The following is a 22,193-nucleotide window of genomic DNA, read 5'->3' as shown; positions in this document are numbered from 1 at the left end:
GGGGAAGTGATAATGAAGGTAAGACAGGCCTGGATTCTAACCACTATACTATACGATAGGGAACACTTCTGAAGGGGAGGGAGAAATGAATGTCAGAGCCTTCGGATGACATGACATGGCTCTGGCACTTATGAGTTCCATGGTATTTATGTCTGTTTGCACAAGATCAAGCCAGTTAGAATAGATAGAGGTGTTCTCCAGCGCCCCCCCCATCCATGGAGTTATTGACAGTGGATAGTTGCTGGCCGGAGGAGACATTCTTTATTGAAGTATTCCCTCTGGGAGATTACCCATACTCTGTGGATGCTCCATGCCCATGCACATGTTGGCAACACTAATTAGGCTTAGTGGGGTTATTAAGACAAAAGATACTAAATTTGGAGGAGGGCATGTTGAGGGTGATGGGGAGTGTTAGAGGGGAGAAATGGGGATGGATACACTATTTCATTGTATACACATGTATAAATTCTCAATAATAAAGGAAAATAATGATTAAAATAAAGTACTTGAGATCTGAATCTTTACAGATAGTGTATTGAAGAAACATGGGAATCCATAATCTTTTGAAGAAAAGCAAGAAAATGATAAATGTTGGATTATTGGTATTTTAAAGGTGTGTTTCACTATTTTGAGCTATTTACTGATAATGCTTTTGCCAAGTGAGTAAAACCTCACTGTGTCCTTATTGTGTTTGAGACAAAAGATGGTTTCTTTGAACATAGAATTCTTAGTGTTATATAAAAAAAGGACTTTAGCTTGTTACTACTATGATTAATAGAGTACTATAGATCTTTTTATGAAGATGCAAACGTTTTAATTTTTGGCTTTGCTTTTTTTTGAAAAAGCTGTTGTCATTGATTTCTTGTTTTATTGAAAGAGGTTCTTACATAGTTCAGGCTCACCTAAACTCATGCTGTAACCAAGGTTAGCCTTGAACCCTTAATCTAACCTCTTCCAACACAGATGCAGGGCACAGGGGGAGGACTAGTTACAGTTTTGAATATCAAATATTATTTTCCTTTTGCTATTATAATGAATCACCACGTACTCAGTGTCTTAGCCAACACATATTTATTGTGGTTCTACAAGTCTGACATTGTTTTAATGGGCAAAGTCCAGATATTAGTAGGGCTGACTCCTCGTGCTCCTAGGGAAGAATGCATTTGGTTTGTCCAGCTTCTAATAGCTTCTGCAGTCTTTGATAATCCCTCCATCTTACAAGCTGGCCATGGACCATCTCCAGGTCTCCGTGTCTCTTCTGGGGCTCCTACAGTGATGACATCTTTTCCTCTTCTATATACAATTCTCTGTCTATCTCTTATAAAGATACAAGGATACTACTTTCTGGGCATGGTGATGATGGCTGGTTCACCCTTATCATCTTAACTTAGGAGGATGAGGCAGGAAGACTGTCAAGGATTCAAGGCTAGTCTGGAGTATAGAGTGAGATCTAAGACAGCCTGAGCTACAGAGTGTGATTCTACTTCAAACAAGTACAAGACACTTCTGGTAATGGTTAGAAGTCAAGTTTAAAGCTAACCTGATAGTCCAGGATGGGTTCCTCATTCCAGCCTATAGAGGTAATAAACACAGTCCCACAGACTGAGGCTTGAATATCCTTGGAATTATAGAACATAACAAATAATTTTTTACTTAGGTAAATATTTCTTTCTCTGCATCACTCCAACCACACTCTGCCCATTATCTCACTCCTCCATCCTAGCTGAAGATCAGTGTCTTATCAAGATTTGGTGAATGGGAACCATTCCATTCGGTTGGGGTCAAGAGACTGGAACTCCCCCCCCAAAAAAAACAAAACAAAACAAAACAAAACAAAATTTTGCCGGGCATTGGTGGTGCACACCTTTAGTCCCAGCACTCAGGAGTCAGAGGCTGGTGGACTCAGATGAAGAAGAGATGTACCTTCCCAGACAACCACAGTGGCGATACATCTTTACTATTAAATGTAATGTCCGTCTCACAGTGTGGAGCTTGTAATCTTTCCCAAGAGAATCAACTGTGACACTTAGAACCAAAATTGAACTGCTGATGTATATTTAATTAATTCCAGGTGGCACTCTGTGCCAATGGGACCTGTAACCAAGTGTTCTGAATTTGTAGATACAATCAACCAAAGACTGGAATATCTGAAAAAATTTGGATCGACACTGAATGTACCTAGATCTTTTTTCTTCTCATTCCTTCATAAATAATACATTGTAAACCCTGTCTGTGTGGCATTTACATTGTGTTATGTATCAGGAGATGGGATGATTTCAAGCACATGGCAAGAGGCCTTTGGGTTTTAAGCAAACATCATGGTGTTCTATACAAGAAACTTGGACACCCTTGGATTTTGATATCCAGAGAGCATCCTGGAGTCAATCACCTGAGGTTGCATACATAATGCCTGTGTGACAATCAATCATGGTTATTTTTTCCATGCCTCTTTCTTTGTAGGTTTAATTCTTTTTAGAGGAGTGTATTCGTCCCCTTATTTAATCACCCACCTAATCTGATAGGTGATGCACATATTTTTGTTATTATCAACAATGGTACAATGAACTTCCCTTTATAATCTCCAAGGAAATTAGTTAAATTGCTTAGCTTCTCTATGAAATAGTTTTCAAGGCTGTAAAATATCAGTGCTAAATAGTAATAAATAATGATAGAACTACACATGTCAAGGTATTTAGGAACTAAGCCGGTTAATACATGCAAAGTACTTATTATGGTAACTAGACGTAATTCACTAAATATTAGCTTTTATTTTATTTCTATTTCCCTTATCATTAAGTATATTATCACATAATCCTTATTGACTCTTCCAGAGTAGTTCTTAAGTTTAGAATGACTGGATCAAAGAGTGCACATGTTGAAGATTTGAAGCATAACATGGTGTTTTTCCATGTTAATTGCCAATATCAAGCAATTTTTAATCTTTGCAAACATGACCAGATAACAAAATCTCATTCCTTTAGTTTTATTCTTTATTACTACCAAGATGACACTTTTGTTATAATCCTCTATTATAATCCTGACCTATTTTATTCCTTTATATAGGATTTGTGTCGTCTTCAAAAATGATTCTCCCTTTTGTTATTAATCTGGAGAACTTTTTTATAAATTGAAATTATCTTTTGAAGTTTGTTTGCTTCCTAGCAATGCTTTTACTTTCCTATCTCATCATTATGTTTATTTTTGATGCCTCTAAAACTTCAGCTATCTGTAATGGCATATTACTAGAAATTTTAATGAGAATATTCACAATTATATACATCTGTCTATGCACACATTGGTGTTAGGGATTAAACCCTGAATTGTGGCTATATGCTCAACATGCCCTTTATCATTGGGCTTCCAGCCCAGCCCCCAGACCCAGAGTAGTGTTTTAGGTTACAATAAGTAACTCAAGCAAATGTTGGGTTATTAATTCTTCCAAAAACAAGTCTTTCCTCATTAATAAAGGATATGAAATCAGTAACTGAATTTTTCCTAATTGTATGCATTCTTCAGCATCTTTAATTTATTGACCAATAAAAGCAAAGATGCATTAGCATAGATGAAGACTAGCAAATATGTCTTGAAGATTTTGTCTCTTGGTAAGTCTGATTATTCCCAAATGGCTTTATGGAAGACAACAATTGCACTGTATGGTGTCCCACAGGGAATAAGTTTTGTTTTGAGAATTTGGCTTTTGCACAAGCTCCAGAGACACTGTAGTTCCATGAGCAGTCAGTATGTTTAGGGACAAATGCATGCCTGAGTCTGAGTCTCAAGTTTCCAAAGTCTAAGTCATCTATGCATCTAGCCCAATCTTCTCATTCTCCATCCACACCAAACCCTGTGGGTTGAATTATATTCCCCCAAATCATATGCTGAAGCCCTAATCCCAAGGTCCGAAGAAAAAAGGCCCAAAAGTTCGGTCTTTGCAGATGTAATTATTTACTCTGAGGTCATATAAGAGTAGGATGGGCTGAGCGCTGGTGGCACACGCCTTTAATCGCAGCACTCGGTAGAGGCCGGAGGCTCTCTGTGAGTTCAAGACTAGCCTGGTCTACAAGAGCTAGTTCCAGGACAGCCTCCAAAGCCACAGAGAAACCCTGTCTCAAAAAAACATAACAAAACAAAACCAAAAAGAGTAGGATGGGTCCCTACTCCAATATGCCTAGTGTCCTTATAAAAACAGTAATTTTGACACAGGAAGAGAATAAGATGCAAAGGTCAGGGTGATAACAACCCACCTACAGGCCAAAGAACACCAAAGATTGCTGGCATAGCACCAGAAGCCGAAAAAAAGCTTATAATAGATTTTTGTTCACAGCCCAGGAAGGATCCATACATGCTCAATTGTTCTTTGGCTCACAGACTCCAGAACTACCAGAGAATGCTTTTTAAACCACCATGTTTGCAAACACTGATACAACCATCCTATCAAATTACAGTCGCTAAACCCTGTATTTCTTTGATTTTTAATTCTCCTTTCTGCTTTTACGTTTTTTTCTCCAAGTTCACTGTCTGTGGGTATGCTATCAATCCTCCATGGTTTTCCCCTTGGCAATGTTTCTGCATTCAGGGGCTTTTGTTTTGTTGTTTAATAAATACAGTGATCATATTGGCTTAGGAACCAACCCAAAGGCAGCAGGATGTCATTTCAACCACCTATCTTGATCAAGTTCTAAAACATCAGAACCACAAAGATATTTTCAAGACTTGCTTTTGATGTGCAAGAGAAGTTCCTGGAAAGAACTGCTGCTCTCAATGAACACTGTTTCATGAGTGATTAATGGATCAGAACTTCAGTGATGTGGAGAAGATGGGATATTCCAAATCCTGAACCAAATTATTTCAGGCATCTTTATCCCTCTCCTTAGCTAGTCATTGCCCTCCTACATATGTAACCTAATATCTTTGTGACCAAAAAAAAAAAAAAAAAAAAAAAAAAAAAGAGATGGGTAAAAGTGCCATCTGCTAGCATATAAGACCTACAGATGAAATTTTCCCACTTGTCTGTGACATGCCTACCTGATACATCCACTAATGTATTTGAAAAGGATCCTGATTAGTGGTTTTCTCTGTTCCACTATTGTAAAACATCATGGAGCTACTACTGATTAGAACACAGAATTTGGGGTAACCTTAATCTGTGTTCCTGGGCCCTGGTCACTTACATTTGGTTCCAGAATAAAACATTGATTATCCTCTTTGAGGTGAGGGTTGTGCTTTTGTTTGACAAATAATAACATTATGGTGCATTAAAATGATGTATGATGAATGCCTTGCCAGTTTCAGAAGTTGCCTGAGGCCAACACCAAAGCAAAGTCATGGCTTTTTCTCCCAAGAAACAACATCAAGCATTGCTCTTAATGTGCCAGGCTCACTTGATCCATTATACAAGAAGAACATTTCGAGTTTTCCTGGTTGGATTGAGTGATGGAGATCTCAGTTGCAGTTAGACAATGGAGCAGATATTTGTTTCCTCTGCCCTTCCTGGTAACTTTAAAGGAATTTTCCTAAGTTCACTGAATCACAAGGATTGGAATACTTGTGGATTGGAATAATACATAGCTTCCAAAAACAATCTGAATTGCACCTTCTCCTCTGTTTTTGACAGTTATGATCCAAAACACCAGCCATGTCCCCAAGGTCCATGTGACTTTCTGTCCCATGACTTCAGAGAGGTCTTGCTGTTTCCAAATTTTAGAGCCTCTGTACAATTTTTTAAAGGTTTATTTTATTTTTAATTATGTGTATATGTCTGTGGGGGGTGGGTATGTAAACAAGAGTTTAGGTGTTCATAGAAGCCAGAAGAAGACATAGGATTGCTTGGAGCTGGAGTTATAGTTGATTGTGAGCTGACAAATGTAGGTGGTGGGAATTCATTTTCCAGCCTCTGAAAAGATAGTATGTGCTCTTAACCATCAAACCTTCTCTCTACTACCCATCCCATAAAATTTTGAAGTATAATATTAGTGGGCAGGCACCATGTTCTTGTCTACCACCACCCCCCCCACATGCACACACATGCTGTGTCATATATCCAATTTTCTCTTCAGCCATATGACCTTGTCCTCAGACTCTGCATAGACTGCATTACCATTGGTTGACTGGAGCATTGGAATTGGTCCATAAGTCAGATATTGCATACAAACCACTGACATAGTACCTAGCTGGGAAGTAAAAATTTAACTGCAATTTTTAAAGTTTGTTGTTGTTGTTTATAAAATATGGATACTATTATCTACTCCATATGAAAGATGTGAAAGAGTGCAGAGTCTGACAAATATTGTAATGATCAACATGGCATGAGGTGATCAGAAGATGGACCCTGATAGAAGGATCCATCACATGCTTCTGCAACTTTTGATGCAAAAGCAGTGCACATTTGGTAGAAAGTGTGTATTAAGTTTTGAATTAGGATCTTCTCCTTGACAAGTAACGTGCAGCAATGACTCTTTTTTCCTCAAACTATAATCCCCAGTCAGTGACAATAACAAAGATCAAACAGCTTCTGTGCTGACCAGGGATTGTTGGGGAGGTAGGTGGGCTAAATGTAAATTGACTTGCAGTGCTTTCAACTGGGTTTGTTGAGAAGTAATTTTACCATAAATCAGACAGCATCTTTAATAAGTTTATGTATGTATATAACATGAATTCATGTGTTTAATATGACTAAAATTAATCTCTAAAGTAGGCAGGCTGATCTGTGAGTTTGGGGCCAGACTAGCATACATAGCAAGTTCCAGGCCAGCAAGGGCTACACAGTGAGACCCAAACCCCAAACAAGACAAAACTCTATAAAAGGAATTTCCTTTGTGCTGTGCATTGCTGTTGGAGCTACTGATCCAGCTTCTCTGGTTGAGGGTGGCCTGTTACTGATGAATGTTTCATCTGAATCCATTTCAGTTCCTCTCTGTGGAATTCTTAAATAGTTACCCTAAACCATCAATAAAGGCTACTTAAAATACCAGCTACCCCTGAGGCAGGAAGACAACAATCTCCAGGCCTGCCTGGGCTACAGGGTGAGTTCAAGGTCAGTCTGGGCAACTTAGTGAGTATCTATCTCAAAATAACAAGTAAAAAGAGGACTGGCATGGAAGGGGACTGGCCATGGTGGTAAGTGCCTGTAGTCCTGGTACTTCAAAGACAGAGACAGGAGGAGGATCACTACAGATTCCAACTTAACCTGATCCAGGCCAGACATAGCTACATAGACAGCTGCTACCTCAAAGAGGGGGAGGGGGTGGGATAAATTAACATTTGAATATAATTCCAATCAAATGTAAACGTTTTGGTTAGAATTGATTTGAAGACAGTACAGATTTTCCTTTTCATTTGCTAATTTTACTCAGTCAATGGGGTGCACCCATTATTCTAAGTTGATGTTTGTAATACTTGTTTTATTGCTGTATCAAGATGAATCCTGTTTTTAGTCTTTGCTATCACAGATCCATTCTTTTCCTGTGTTCGTTCCTTATGAATGTTCTTTTCTTTTTCTTTTTTCTTTTTTTTCTGTACTTTAGGATTTTGTTTTCTTCTGCCATACATCAGAGGACACTAGCAGACAGTGAACATAGTAAAGGGAGATGACTGTCCTCTCCTGCCTTGTCATAAGAAACAGCAATGATTTCTGATGTATAAGGAAGGCTCAGTAAGTGTTCACGGCTAAGCTTAAGATTGAGTGTAAGGCTCTGTCCTAGGCTAGGTGACTCTGAAAGTCCCTGATTTCTATGTAGTTCATTTCCTCTGACATTGAATGGATGGATGGCTTGGAGAGAGAAGACATAGGCAGAGGGTGTCATCTTTCCTAACAAATGTGTTAGGGCTCCTTGAATTAGAGGACACAATTGGCAACAATTAATAACAAGAAAGAGGCCATGGTGATCATGATGCCTACTTGATCACCTGGCTTCTTCCCATCACTAGGCCCAAGAAATCCTTAGGTCTTTTCCATCGTGACAGTTCCACATTTCCTTGTCATCCATTTACCAGGCACTCCATCCTCCCCTTTCATTGAATACATACCTAGCATAAAACATTTTGAAGTCATTTGCTTATTTTATCCTTAGTATTTTGAAACTCAGAGGGACTCACAGTTTGTGAAAACTTTTCCATTTAAAACCAGTGACACCAGATGGTCTCTAGCCAAACTGATAATTACTTCTGACTTGAATAAAAACAGTCTAAGCAACAAACTCACAAAAATAATATTGTGTGACATTTGGAGTTTTGACAATTATTTTAATGCTGAAATTGAACCCAGGACCTTGTAGTTACTAAGTACTACTCTACCACTGACCTACATCCCCTAACCCATTGTTTTTGAGAATTCTGAAAGTGTTTTTTTAGCATTGTCAAATGAATACATTTTAGTATTTTATCAATAAAATAGAAATAAACTTTTATTTTATAACTTTACTAAAAGAATATTTGAAAGTACCAATTATCTTATGTCTCCAAGAGAACCATTAAGTTCATGCAGCCATACAACCATATTTCCATTAAAAACATAGTGAATATTCTTAAATTTTTGTATTTTAACAAGAACAGAATCAGAAGCTATTTTCTATTCTGTGGTTTATTTACTGTCCTTAAATACCATTTTATTATTGTGTGCCAAAAATATTTACCAAATTATTTTCCACTTAAATGGAATTATTTCTTTGTAGTATATTAGGGCATCACTTGGATGGAATTATTTCATTGTAGTATACTAGGGCATGAAGAAAACCCTAGGTCCATACTCTATCTTACAAAAGTTCTGAATTATAAGAATATAAATGTGACCTTAGCCTCTGATTAAGTTAGAAACTTGTAGATTTCTTAACATCTAACCTGAAATAGGACAAATCTTCATCCCAAGCTCCAGGCAGCTGTGGACAGATAGATCCTGCACCCTAAGTGGATAAGGACTTCTGTGGATAACCTGTTCCTAAAATAAAAGTGAGGACTGGCTAAGCGTGTCCTACTTCTCATTCCCAATCTCATCATTGACAACAATCACACTTCCTTCTTTTGGAAGATAAGGAAAAGTGTAGGAAAGGAATAGATAGCAGCATAGCCTAGCTCCCTCCACTGCAAAAAAAAAAAAAAAAAAAAAAAAAAAATTAGAAATGGGAAGTGGCTGGACTGTAACTGTAGATGTGACATGATTTATATGACCAGTCCCTGGGAGACACTTGGCTCATTTCCAATGATTCCATTATACCACAAATTATTTTGTCTGGACATGGTTATTGTCCCCACAGGTACAAAACGGATGTTCAGTGTTGTCTGGGATCCTGTGATTAGTGTTGGACATGCATTTTGAATTCAAGTTCTCCTGACTCCAATGTACACTGTCTCACACCTCCAAAGTCACCTACATGATGCATCAGGTATTGTGGAAAAGACTTCATGACAAGGGTGGAACTTAGTGGGTTTCAACATAGGTAAAGCACAACTAGAAAAGTACCCAACCATCAGTAAAATAATTGTGTAATAATCTGGTACCAAGCAGACATTGATACCACTGGGAAAAGATACCACTGAAACAGAGGTAGGTTTGGCAGGATTCCATGAACAGGAGACTTGTTCTCATTGCTGCCAGCTGGGCTGAACACTCTGATGGCTGTCTATCCTCAAAGCATAGCTCTTAAGCATTGCTCTGCTTCAGTTCAGTTGACAACACCCTAAGCTTCCTAAGAAGACGGAGAAATTACAGACAGTGTCAACAGTGCCCGAGTCCCTGTGGCTTTTATTGGAGACATTGTTATAAACCATAAAGTAGAGAAAGTAGCACCCAGGTGCCAGGAACAAGACTCTACTCAAAATGGTAGAGGGATGGGGTGGGGTGGGGGAAATGGCAGGCTTCCTTAGAGATTACCAGTTTGATCTGAAATGGATGTTTCCTTGACAGCAGACATTTCTGCTGTGTCAAACCGCACACAAGTAAATGGCTCTCATATTCTACATTTGAGCCTAATGGTTACAGCCATTTGTGTCATTTCCCGCCCCCCAGCCCCACGAACACACTTACACTTCTTTATACCCCAAAGTACTGCTACTCATTCTGACTTGAGAATGGCAACCTTGGTTTAGTGATAGACGTAGGATGTCTTTTGTTTAGCTGGGGTAGTTCTTTCGCTAAGAGTGGCTGTATTGTTTTGTGACAAGTGCGGATTCAGTGTTAGTGGTTGGATTCAGAGAGAACCAAAATCAAGTGCTAGAAAACGGAAATAGAAAGCTCTGCAAAGGCAAGGTTTGGTGTGGTTCATGAGGCCACCAGCAGAATGCAGTGAGCCAGAGGAAGCCAGGCCACAGGGTGGAGGTGGCAGGGGACTCACTCATCTATGCATCCCTTTTTAGCTCCTGGATAGTCAATGCTTAGCATTTCCTAGGCTTTGTATTAACAACTGCTTTTTTTCTCCTGTGCTTGAAGGACACAAAAAGGAGTGATGCATGTTCCCTATTCGCAAAGGTATTAGAAATAAAACATGTACACAATGAAAAACTCAAGTGATATGTGACACATGCTCTGTGGAACAACTACTCCATACATGTCAGTTTGTGTCTGTTCTCATTCTTTTCACCTCTTCCTCCCAGAGAGTTGCTCCAGCTCTCCTGTTTTCTTTATCCAAAGGAAGAGTTCTATGAACCAAAAAGGTGCAGTATGTAAACCTACACTGGCCAAATTTACCAGAGATTGAATCCATAGAATGGGATTAAACCTAATGAGCTTGTTAAAGGATATGTTGTAGTGTGAACAATATTGAACAAACTCAAAATGGAACCCCAGTGTTTCATTTCTGTAATTGGTATGGTTGCTGTAGCTGTGCCTGTTACTGTTGTCCCCATTCATTGGTAGGTAGCACATGGTAATTTTGGAGCCCTCTTTTTGTCTTCTTGTGCTTTGTTTTAATTTACAAAATCAATGACCTAGTCTCATCAACTTTCAGCTCTCTGTGCCGGGCAAAGTGCACTAAAAATAAGGTGAGGGAGATGAAGACTCTAATTTAGAAGGGCATGTTCCTATATAGGGTACTTGTTTTCCCTGTCTTAGAAGCCTGGTGCCTAGAACATTGTCCTCATACAGTTAAGTGACAATAAAGACTTATTGGCTACATATAGTTTACATTGTAGTAAACGAAATTCAGCCATGTATTATAGAACAATATGGTTGGTATTAAGGTTAAAAACAGAAGCCAGAAATAGAAGGAAACTCAGAAATATTTCATTCTATTGAGTCCTAATATTAGGTGAATGTTCATTTTGTTTGTATTTAAGTAAGTTTAGTGAATATTCATTGATGTAATCTTTCTTGTTAAGGGATGAGTACTTGATGTGCCCATTTATCAAAAGACATGAAAGATTCTTCAATAATTAAATTTATTCAACTTCAGATTTTCTTAGCCCACGTCTCTTTAAGAAATAAGTTTTGGCTAGTGAGATGGCTAGGCTGGTAAGTGTACTTTGCTGCAAAGCCTAGTGATAGGAATTTGATCCCTGGAACCTACATGGTGAAAGAAAAGGTCCAACACCAGTTGTCCTCTGATGTCCACATATGTGCCATGTGTGAGGAAGCACACATAATACATAAATGCAAATAATCCTATTTATTAATATCTATGGAGTTGATATTGTGTTAATAATGCATTAAATTAAACATCTAATCCTGGAAATTGATTAAACAATCCCAATGTCATGTTTATGTTATAATTAATAACATTTAGGGCTTATAATGTAAGGCTACTTCTCTTCTTCCCTTTTAAAGTTTTGAGAAATGTCTAGCATTCTAATTTATATTGTTTTGGTCAACATTGTACAGGTGATATCTGAAATTATGCTTTCATGTGTAATTCTGGCAATTTGCAGCCATTTTCTTGCTTCCACGTAGGAAAATCAGGGGCTGAGGAGATGGCTCAGTGGTTAAGGGCAGTTATCACTTTTTCAGAGATTCTGGGTTCAACTCCCAGCACCCACATGGACTAACAACCATCTAGTTGTAATTCTAGTGCCAGGGCGTCTGATGCAGTCACCATACATGCAAATGATGTACATGTAACAAAAACACTCATACACATAAAAAAGAGTTAAAAATAATTTTAACCTAGGCATATCAACTTCAGAGATATGTTTTTCCTTTCCTCTGGAAAAAATGTCATATAATGTTAGAAACAGAAAATCTCTTCAATCCTTGTATTTTCATGGATGTCTACTTCCTGAGATGCATGATCTTTGGAACTGAGAAAAACAGTTCATCTACCTGACACAAGTGCTCATCTGTTGAGTGAGAAGCACCAGTAACCCTGGTCAAGAAAATAAGCATGGTAAAGGAGAGCCTGTATCAAGGACCTTCTGAGAGGCGATGGAGTCAGAATGGACATCACTGCAGCTTGGAGCTCTGGGCTTCTCTGATGCTTTCCCCTTCATAAGCCAGGGAGCCTAGAGGAAGTTACATTATCTCATTCCAGAATTATTACAAGAACTGAAGTTGAGTGTATTTATGTTTATCTGACACACACAGTCAAGAGGTGTATACATTGTATACAATGTTTTAAGCATAACTGCATTGAAGACAGATCATCTGAATGAAATAATATGTGGAGTTTTCCACTTGTGCGTTATTTTAGTGTTCAAGATCCTCAAATTTGGAGTCTTTTTACTGGGGGTTATTGGCCTATTATAACAGTGAACGCATTTCCCAATATGAACATGAGTCACTCTTGCATTCACCCAGCAAGGGGGAGCCTGTGCACATGAAGCCTGGGCTTAGAACTCTATGCTCTTCAGATGTACTGAGACATGGTTCTCCTTAAGCTATTTTCCTTCTCTATATTCATGCCAAAACTCTACCCCCAGAACTCCAATTCCATTTGTCAAATTCACCCTGACAACTGAGGGTTCTGAAGCTTCTCAAGATATGTCAGAAACAGAGCATTCACCTGTCCTTGATATCTGATCCTTTTCTAGATTCCTTCTTATAGAGATTGCAATGTCACTGCCCCCACAGTATTCAGTACTCACATACATCTTGCCCAAGCCTGCAGGCTGGGCAATATCTTTATATTCTTCCAAGAATCAGTCACCTGGTAAAATCTCCACCGTGAATTTATTCTCTCTCTCTCCCTCTCTCTCTCTCTCTCTCTCTCATCTCTCTCTCTCTCTCTCTCTCTCTCTCTCTCTCTCTCTCTCTCTCTCTCTCTCTCTCTCTGTGTGTGTGTGTGTGTGTGTGTGTGTGTGTGTGTGTGTGTGTGTTATACAGGTGTGGTATATGCATGCTGCATACAAATGAGTGTGCCTGTATACAGAGGCCAAAGCAGGACTTTGGGAATTTTCCTTATCTTTCTCCATTCTCTACTTTAGTACTTTCAGACAGAGTCTCTCACTGAACAAGGAGCTGCCCATTGTGGCTAGACTGCCTAGCCCTCTCAGCATCTGCCTGTTCTTTCCCTCCGATGCTGGGGTTACAGACACACATAGTGAGGCCTAGATCTTGAAGTGGGTACTAGGTTCCAGGCTCAAGTCCTCAGGCTTGTCCAGCTGTCATTCCTACCCACTTAGCCATCTCACCAGCCCTGGTTTATTTTGTAGAATGAATTTTCTCTACCCAAAACAGCTGTGTTCAAATCCTAAACCCCCGTGCCTATGAAGGTGACTTTCTTTGAAAATAGGGTCTATATAGATGCAATCAAATTTAGATCCTAGTGGAGAAGGATTGGCCTGCCTCCAAGGATTGGTGTTAAACTTTTGTAAGAGAAAAGCATAAAAGAGCCTTTGCCAGTGGGGGTAGGGAAAAGGCTTGCTATGTAAAATAGCATGCCATTCTTTATTACTTAGTTCTAAGTGATTCAGTAATATTGAAACAACAAAGGGAACAGAGAAATGAGCCAGAAGAAAGGGCTGAAGCAAGAAGATTATGGAAGATCTGTTTTATTCTATAGAACCTGAATTTTTTACCAAGTGGGTGATACAGTTACTGGAAGGACTTTAGAGTGACCAAAGAAAGACTTCATATTTGCAAAGATAAAGCAGTCAGTCAGACCCTTCACATTATAAAATGTATGTGATATTTCATATCATATATAGATACATATGTCCTGGGTATTTATGCAGTTTTCATGCTTATTTACATGGATTTCCACACACATATATTTGCTATGATTCAGTGGAAATTTTTATAGATTAAAATGTAGTTGATCCTCACAATTTCTGTCGATTTAACCTGTAATAAATAGAATGGTGGGAGAATAGGTTGCAAAGTCAAATGCCTGAGGTCTACATCTTGTCTTATTTTGAATTTCTCACAAGTGGGCTTACTCAATGATTTGATGTCCAAGAGTTTACTTATCAGGTGAAGGGCATTCTGGCGGAAGAAAAAAAATGAAGAAATGGAAGAAAGAAATGCAGCTGATGAAGGGCAGCAGATGTCAAGCTAGCTATGTCAGGTGGCAGCACAAACTTCATCTGGCTGGGCAGATGTGAAAAATCCCTGCAGAGGCATCTCAGGAGTAGCTGCCTCAAGGATGAAAAGAGTGTTTGCCCACTACCATCCAGCAGCAACTGGTTGGGAGCTGCTGTTGAAGGCAGACAAAATGGCATTCTAGTGTGAAGACAGACAGGAGGCATTCATATGGTGAGGTCAGAGGGGTACAGCCTGCACACCCATATCCATCACTCGCCAGCCTTTCCCAAGCCCCTTAATACCTGTGAGCTTATTTTCTTACTAGCAAAATGAGGATCTCAATCCTCTGGTCTGGGAAAGAGTAGCACATTTTATCAAAGGATAAACAGATCCCACTAATTCAACACTTACCTGTGCTTGTACACCAATGTCAACAGCAAGTTCAAAATGTACAAAGCATTGCTTTTCAGCTTGCCCTTCCTTCTCTGCATTTAACTTACTTCTCAAAGAAACCCAGTATGTGAGTTGGGAGAGCACAAAACCTTGAACTCCATGGTATCTACTCTTTGAGTGGAAAAGTGACACATGCCTCTCTCCTGTGTTTCTTGCCATTCACTGCAGCCCACTTACAGCTAATATCCCTGCTTCTGTATCCGAGGAGAGTGGCAGTGGCAAGGTCACTGGTGCCCAACAGAAAGCCAGAACCGTTTCCATGGTGTCATCCTGAGATTTCTGGATGTGACTGCAGCAAAGAAGAGTGCAGATCTCAGAGGAAGCCAGCTGCTGAGCAAGGATGCCTCAGTGAAGGTTGTTAGACTGACATTAATGACAGAGATGGGGAAGACAAGACTCTGCCAAAAAGTGACTGCCCAGTGAGTGTCTAAGACGCCACCTCTGACCATGTCCTTCTCTGAGTTACCATCCCCCAAGTACAATTAGTCCCGGTGAAATGCATAGAACTTAAGCATAGAGATGGAGGACCTGCTGCCATTATTTTAAGGACTATTTTCTACATTTGTGTATGAGTTCAGGGGTCTGTGCATAAACAAGTGATAGAAGGTGTCCAATCCTGACAGAGAAGGGGTTATTGGGGTTTGCGAGATAGCAGGCTTGTAACATGGCTGCTGGCCCAGACTCTGATTTCCATGATCACACAGCCAGTGCTGTCAACTACTGAGCCATCTCTCTAGTCTAAGAATGTGAATTTCAACAAACATGTTTCTGTGTAAATAGCCTAGTCAAGTTAATACAACATTTCTGCCTGCCTAAAACATTTTCTCCTGCCATCCTATTCTTCTTCCCATAGCAACCATTATTTTTATATCTATACCTACAAATCAATCTTGCCAACATCATAAAGCATGTTTTCTTTTGTGTCTGGCTTCTTTCATTCAACATGGTGTTTTTGAGACCCCTTTATGTTGTTCCTCGTAATGGTAGTTTGTTCTTTTTTTATTGCTAAGAAATATTCACACAAGCTCCCATTTTATTTATTTTCATGTGGATAGATATTTGGTTTGCTTATTTTTGTATTTTTTGTTAATATGAATAAAGATGGAATAAACCTTCTTACATAAGTGGACAACTGTTTTTACTTCCCTTCATAAAATACCTTAGAATGACTGTTGGCAAGGAAGGCCCCCTAAATGCATGTGAAAATACTCAATTTTATGTTAGTACAGGTACAGTTAGCTTTGGAATTCAGTATCACTACATCCCATAAAGGTTACAGGCATTTTCTCTGAATGGACAAATGAATCTAAAAAAAAGTATTTCAAGTTCTCAATATTTTTTGATATGGGCATTTTTGAAACACCCAAACAAAGTAAAATAGTCTAATGAGCCCCAACCTGATTCAACAATTGTCCATCTTAAGCTGTAAATACCCTGTATGGCTTTCCAACACAATCTCTTACCCACTTTTCTGACACCATCTGGAAATCCTACAATCCAATTCCATCCTGACCTCAATTGCCTCAAGTAAGCTCAGACTCAGAAAGTCAAAGCTCTGCTCCCACAAGACTTCTTCCACTCCAGATGACAGACACAGAGGGGCTTCTGCATGTTTGCCTGGTTGTTGACAAATCCAGGTGTTCCCATGCTATACCTGTCCCCTCCCACAGGTTCAGTAAGACCCATAGAACAGGGGAAAAGTGACTTACAGTTGCTATTTTGCTTGTTTGTTTGTTTGTTTGTGTATAATGTATTTAAGTATATATACATATATTAAATATATACACTACAATATATTTAATGTTATATATTATACATATATTTTACATTATAATATTTTATATAACATAATATTTACTATATAGAAAAGGTTCTCATGTAGCCCAGACTGGCCTTTAACTCACTATATAGCAGGGTCATACAAGAGCTCTTAATTTTCCTGCATCTACCCTCCAAGAGCTGGAATTCCATTCATAAACCATCACACTCCATATATACAGAACCCAGGACTCAGCATGCTAGGCATCCACACTTACCACCTGAGCTCCTTCTCCAGATCTTTGACATTTTATTGTAGCTCATAAAGAGACATGACTAAATCCTGGGCCATTGACAATGAAATCACCTTCATTGTCACCCCCCACCCCTAAACACACACACACCTTCCTGGAGATCTGAGGGTGAAACTTTGGGTTCAACTTTCTGATCACACAATTGGTTCTCTTGAGTTCAGCTTTTATCCTTCAGCTCAGGAAGGATCCTCCTGGAGTGCCTCATTAGCATAAATGCCTGCACCACGGCTGAAAGTTGTTTTCATGAATAACTAAGTCCATCCCCACCACTGAGGAAATGCTAGGAACTTCATGCTAGCTAGGAGTGACAAAGAGCAATGGCTTTAGTTTTCTTGTGCCACACACACAACTGTGTCTTATTTTTACTTTAGATGCAAAACTTTCTATCTTTAAAATGTTGCTGCAGTACCTTAAATAAAATGTGTCATTGTTTGCCCTTTAATAGTGCCATTTTATTAAGCTGTAAACAAAACACTACTTTTGTCCCCAGTAAACATTAATAACAGCATCATCTAATACCCTCCGCATAGTAAGATTTCTCAATTCATTTTAAATGCCTGTGTAATTGGTTTGCACATTGCATTTGGTTATTGTTCATGTTTGCCCATCTTATTCACAGAGTCCCCATCTTACTCCTGTCTTTCTTACTTTTGTCATATTGAAGAAACCAGGTCAGTTGTCCTTAGAATCAACCTGATGTTCTTGCCTTAATACTACCATTCCTCTGGTTTTCCCATCTCTGGCTTTTCTTTCAACAATGAGGAAGATCTGCAAAGCTCAGCAGAGTTATGTTTTGTGTTTTTATGCATGAATGTGTGTTTTCCATTCATGCCTGTTCACATGCCTGTACCTGTATGTGTACAGCCAGATGTGTCAGTAGTCCTCTTTGCTCAGGTTCCATCTTAGTCATTCAGATGGGGTCTTTAGCTCACAGATTCAGTTATTCTAACAATAAACCTTGGCCCATGAATCCCTATCTTTTCCTCTCCTAGATCTGGGATTTCAAACTTTCAACCACTTCCACCAACCTTCTTCTTTATTCATGGTGTGATTCTGGGGATCCTCATACTTGCATTTTATATACTTAGCAGTTTCTCCAGCCCCTGTATCTCACACTTCCAGACCAAGAATATAATATTTCATGGGCAGTTTCCTTTATTTTGAATGTGTGTGTGTGTGTGTGTGTGTGTGTGTGTGTGTTTGCATGTGTGTATTGTTCTTTGGGTCCCAGGGGTTATAAAAGTAAACACCACATGCCATAGTCTTGCCATTAAAGACCTTACAGCACAGCAAGGGAGAAAGGCAGATAAACAATCAATGTAATAGTATAAATGCCAGGGAGGATTTGGGTTGGAATATAAATTCTGATAGGGGCATCAAGACTTCATAGGGAAGTGATAAATGGTGGCTCTGAGGAGAAATGCAGAGTTTGCCAGTCAAAGATGAGAGAATGAGGGAGAGTGTGTTAAGCCAGGGATCCACTGTCTTTGGAGGAAACATAATACACTAGTAAAGGTTGTCAGGGCTTTATAAGATGAAGAATCTTATCTTTTAAGAAATGACAAACTGGCAGAAATGTATGTGAGGATAGAGACATGAATAGGTTTGGGAGACCCATATGGTTCATAGCACCTTAGTGTGAGTAGGTTTCTCAGCCTAATGTAGAGTTCATAAATACCATCCCAATGCCTGTGGCCCCAGACAAAAGCCATTGTCCCACACCATGTTTATTCTGCCCTCTGACTCAGCAAGTAGTCTTTGTAACCATGGAAACAGTTCAGATTCCCAATCTGGGAGGAGTAAAGAGTAGAAATACACTATTGTGTGGGCTATGCAGATATAGTTATTTCCTGTTCTTGCACTAATGGGATGTCAATTAAATTAGTGACAACAGCCAATCAAATTACATCAATGCCTGACATGCAGCCAATAGGTCATTTCCTCAAGCCACTATTGTTTGTCATTGATTAAACAAGTAAACCCAGAACATGCTCAGAGATAACTGAAAAAAGCATACACCTCTAGAAAAATGAAAAAGCTACTCAAATAGGGGCCTACCTGTGGTTCAGTCAGCAAAGGTAATTGCCTCAAAGCCTGATCACCTGACTTTGATCCCTAGACTCCATGTGGTGGAAGGAGAGAACCAATTCCTGCAAGCTGTCCCCTGACCTCCACAAGAGCCTGTATTCACATACATGCAAGCATATGAGCATACACACACACACACACACACACACACACACACACACACACACACACACACACTAAAATAAATGTTAAAAAATGATGACACAAATAAACTGGTCATGGGTTTACTTATTGTGATCTCAGGGCACGCATGCAATCCCCCTATGCACATAGACATGGCTCCTGATTTATTCCTCTCTGCTGCCCTTGTATGCTGGATGCTGAATTGATACTACTTCCAAATATTGATACCCAGTCTACTAGACACACACACACATCTGGTGCTTCTATCTATCTATCTATCTATCTATCTATCTATCTATCTATCTATCTATCTCCTATCTTATTTTTTACATATCTATCATCTATCATTTATCTATGTATCTATCATCTATGTATGTAGATGTCATTTATCCATGTATCTATCATCTATGTATCATTTATCTTCTATCATCTATCTGTCTATCATCTAATTTTTATCTATCTATCATCTATCTACCCATGTATCTACTGTATCTATCTATACACCTGTTTATGTATCACCTATCTACCTATCATCTCTGTACTTGCTGAGCTTACTTCAAAATCTCCAGGGGGGTTAAATGCAATGGGGCTTACAAAAGCCTGAGCTTTCAAGCAAAGAACTCAACTGAAATGGTCAGGAGTGGAGGACATGTTGCGTTTGAGGATCAATCCTAATGTGCACATGCACATCTGCATAGGAGGTGTGGAGAGGAGCCCTGTCTGGTGAACACAGTGGTACAGTGGCTGCAGTGTTGGAGACCCTACAGGGCCAAACATGGAGAGTTAACCACAACTGGGAAGAGGCTGCAGAACCATACCTGGGAGCCCTCTGACACTTAGTCTCTCAAGAACCCTTAGGAGGGAACTCCGGTCAAGTGTTGAGAATTTTAGCAGGAAACAAAGGGCCTGGGTTCTCTGCTAATGGGAATTATAAAATAACCAAACACAACCCAAGTGGCAGGCTACTAATGGTTTGGTAATATTTCAATTTCATTGTAATCTATAAACTCCTCTTTTTCCCCTAAATTTGCTTATTGAAAAAAATAGGTCATTTACTTCTGCAGAGTCTTTTTCATAGGATAGGTGAAATTCACATTTCACATAATTGTTCAATTACATGATTTCTCTGTGCTTACCGTGTCTCAGAATAGCAACACTGTCATCATGAACTGAGCACTTCCTTTCAGAAGTTTTCCTGCTGGCTGTGAGAGTGATTCTTTGGTCCTGGGGTATCTCACACCAGGGATGAAACAGTTACATTATAAACACTTGCATTTCTTTTTCCTTTTGTGAATCTGACACGAGACACAATGAAGTTCACTTGTTTTCTCTTTATTTTTTATTGCTAGTAATTGCCCTTTTGAAGCTTAATTTTATTTTAAAAATCACATAAATTATTTGCTTAGTTCCAAAGTTGAATCCATGAAAAGAAGTCACAAAAACAGTTCCCCAGGGGTAACCATTTTCTTTTAATTCATGGCTTATTCCTCATCATTTGCTGCTTGTGAATGTGAACAGGTATGTGCTGCCTTCATGCACCTTTGAAATAGCACACAATACCCATCATATACTGAGGTGAATGCAGAAAAATTTGCATCTCTATAGCTTATTGAGTCTAAATCATATCTTGACTTTTTTGTTGTTTAATGGTGCTTTGGGGTCTAGCCAAAGTGTTCTTATTAGAAAACTAACAGTTGCAAGACATAGTGGCTTATGCCTATCTAATCCAACACTTGGAGGCAGAAGTAGGAGGAATGCCATGAGTTCAACATCAACCTGTGCTATAGAATGAAGCCTTGTCATAAAATAAAGAGGGTGGGGGAAGATAAAGAAAAGAAATAAAAAGGAAAGGAAATTGTTGCAGTTTGAATGAGAAATGTCCCCTATAGGCTCAGATGTTTGAACACTTGGTACCCAGTTGGTGGTGCTGTTTTGGGGTGGTGGTGAAGACTTGAAGGATGAAGAATGCCATTGCCTTGCTCCAACTCCAGTTCACTCTCTCCTTTTTGTGTGTGGTTGGAGATTGGAGGTCTCAGCTTCCTGCTTCTATAGCTGGATATGCATCTTGCCCCCGTGCTTCTTGCCATGATGAACTCTTGCCCCTCTGTTGCCTTAACCAACAGAAACTCTTCCATAAAGTACTTGTGTCCATGGTATTCTATCACCACAACAGGAAAGCAACCAATACACTAATGGTTAAATTTACACATAGGTATTGCCTTTTAAATCAAATTAATGATGTCTTTCTTACATTTCTTTGTTGTATCTGGCTCTTGTTTTAATATATGAAAGCTATTGGATTTTGCTGGTTTGTGTTACAATCTGTGTTTTGCTATTTTTGAATGATTTATTTTTCATCTCTCTTGTGTTTCTAGATGTATGTTTTTGGGGGGTTTGTCTTGTTTCATGATGAGACAAGTTCTCACTATCTATCTCTGGCTGTCCTGGAATTTGCTACATGTACTAGAACTACTTCCAACTCAACAGAGATATACCTGCCTCTGTGTCTTGAGTACTGGAATTAAATGTGTATGTCTCCATGTCCAGATACATGAATGACTTCTTATCTTCTAAAAATTTTATGTGCTATACATATTGTGTGCATAATATGTGTAGTTCTTGTGGGGGACTTTATGTGCATAGGTGCCTGCATGCAGAGGCTAAGAAAGACTCCTGATGTCTCCATACTACTTTGTGAGACATGGTCTCTCCTGCTGAACCTGAAATTCATCATTTCAACTAGGCTGACTAGCCAATGAATCCTAAAATCTGCTTGTCCTGAAGAACCTACCTTCTTAGGCATAAAATCTATCTTATAGTAAAGATATATAAGTATATGCTGTTTTAGTAATAGTAGTATTTTTAGTAAGTATTAGTAATTTTAGTAAACAGATAGTAAAGATGTATGTATAGATATAGATATATAAACTAGGTTCATTCATGTTTATTATTAAACCTCTGTTTCCAAGGGTGGGGCATAGCTCCACCTATAAACTTAACTACAAATGATTCTGTCCTGCCTGTTTTGACAATCGTGTGTTTGATTCAAAAAGTTGTTTATAAATGCCAACCTT

The sequence above is a fragment of the Cricetulus griseus genome, assembly GCF_003668045.3.
Source record: "Cricetulus griseus strain 17A/GY chromosome 1 unlocalized genomic scaffold, alternate assembly CriGri-PICRH-1.0 chr1_1, whole genome shotgun sequence".
Classification (NCBI taxonomy): domain Eukaryota; kingdom Metazoa; phylum Chordata; class Mammalia; order Rodentia; family Cricetidae; genus Cricetulus; species Cricetulus griseus.
This window is presented reverse-complemented; position numbering follows the sequence as displayed.